Source organism: Sceloporus undulatus, chromosome 2 (genome assembly GCF_019175285.1).
Source record: "Sceloporus undulatus isolate JIND9_A2432 ecotype Alabama chromosome 2, SceUnd_v1.1, whole genome shotgun sequence".
Lineage (NCBI taxonomy): Eukaryota > Metazoa > Chordata > Lepidosauria > Squamata > Phrynosomatidae > Sceloporus > Sceloporus undulatus.
In genome coordinates, this window is record NC_056523.1 from 154,262,860 (window position 1) to 154,264,935 (window position 2,076).

Genomic DNA, 2,076 nt, shown 5'->3' on the forward strand with positions numbered 1-2,076 from the left:
GCAATAATAATAATAGCCAACTGGTGAGTTGAAAGGCAGTAGAAAAATGCCATTAACCAACAAGGAAGCTCCACTATTGCTTACTGTAATAGGGTTGAACAAATTAGTGGGTTCTACTAGAGCCAGTCAGAAGGAGACCTAATTCTCACAGTCTGTCATGGCTCCATTCTCTGTAGTTTGAGGAGGCAGTGGTGTCACTAGGGGGAGTGCAGTGGTACAGCCCATTCTGTGTGACATCCCAGAAGAGGAGTGACACCCAGTTGGCCCACCCTCATCATCCCCACATGCTGCTCTCTGTCCTCATGTACAATCCTTGTCCTCACGCACACTCCCCACCCCCATACTGTCCCCACATGCCACCCTCTGTCCTTGCACACACTCCCCACCCCAGCACATCACTTCCTGTCCCTGTGTCTTCCCCGCATGTGGTCTGTTGCAGTGCACACTCCCCATCCCCATGCACTGCTTCCTATCCCCATGCTGTCCATCCTTTTTCTCATCAGGAAAAGGACAGGTCAGCCCAAGGGTAGGGAGCACACACCATCCCAGAAGTCCTGCCCATAGAAGTCCCACCCCAAAAGCCCCACCCCCATACCACATGACACCACGTGTAGGGACACCACTTTGGGGAGCCACATAGAATTCTCTGCTAGAGATCTTGAGTGCTCTAGTTCAGGGAGACTGCGCTAATTCTAAGGATTTTGATAGTAGTATCAAACTGGTATCCCTTCAGTGCAGATACATTCAAAGACCCAAATCCTAATATTCATCCCAACTAGAGTAAACACATTGATTCAGTGTAATTTACAGTAGTCTTGATTACGGTTGCTTCACTGGATTTACTTTATCTAGAACTACCAACAGGATTCAGGTCTAAGAGTCCAAAATAATGAGCTACTCACTGGTAGATAGGACATGGGGGGAGTAAATCAGCTTTTACAAGAAATGTTAGGAATTATAGTTCCTGAGATAACATACTAGTAGAGCTATATCAGGGAGCATTGAGGAGGAGGGAGGCACAGAGGATAATCCCATCCCTGCTACCAGTGTGTACAGCTGTAGCTTATTGGTGTATGAGCAGATGGCTTCTCTGTGCAAAGGGAATCCTTAGCCAATCAAGGCACCCCTTCTGTTGAGGAACACTGTGCATATCCAGCCAAAGGAATGCATGGCCTATAGATAACACTGAATGTGTCACACTGTAAATACTGTGCATAATGTGAACACCGTGCATATCCATCTGTCCATCTGCCTTGGTCCAGGCCTCAGAAGGAGAGAAGAATGTTGGACCTGATCTCCTCCCCCCCCACCACCATTCCCTTCTCCTTTTGTGTCATGTCTTTTAGATTGTAAGCCTGAGGGCAGGGAACCATCTATTATCCCCTCTTTTGTAAACTGCTCGGATTCCCAGTGACTGGGCAGTATATAAATAAAACCTATTATTGTTGTTGTTATTATTATTATTATTATTATTATTATTATTATTATCCATCCATCCATCCATCCATCCATCCATCCATAGAAATGGGGACACCAAATGTGTGGCGCATGAGACTGATAAGCGCCAATGGAGGCAGAGCATGGTACATTGTTAACACATTGACATCACTTGTATTTTTAAAAGTATCTCATTACTTTGAATGTAGCATATGAAAAACATATTACTAATGTGTTACTTTTAATTACATTTTTTAAAATTAATGTTTAAAAATAGAAAAGTGGCTAAAATTCTTAAAGAATTTTAATCCTCCTTAAAGAACCATGGGTAGAACCAATGGTTGGGTTCTCCTTCTGCAGAGACATTTAAGACCAGACCAGAGTTGCTGTACTTGTATTTTACACTGCATGTGTTTCATTGAGCAGAGGATTGCTGGAAGCAACCTCACAGGTGTCTTCCACCTCTTGGATTCTGTTTTGCTGTGAATAGTTTGTAGCACACAGAGAGAAGTGTATCTACTTTTCCTCTCAAATTTCATCAAGAGTTTCTGCATGCATTTCCTGTGCAGAGGCAATAGAAGCCAATCACATTATTATTATTATTATTATTATTATTATTATTATTATTATTATTATTAT

General features: G+C 42.8%; 2 protein-coding genes across 2 annotated transcripts in view; one reads left to right on the forward strand and one right to left on the reverse strand.

Annotated features, from left to right (window-relative positions):
- The window catches only part of MAP2K6 (mitogen-activated protein kinase kinase 6), a 1,063,669-nt gene that overhangs the window by 501,620 nt on the left and 559,973 nt on the right, over positions 1-2,076 (reverse strand). The window lies entirely within an intron of this gene.
- LOC121921527 overlaps positions 1-2,076 on the forward strand; it is a 36,255-nt gene that overhangs the window by 27,997 nt on the left and 6,182 nt on the right. The window lies entirely within an intron of this gene.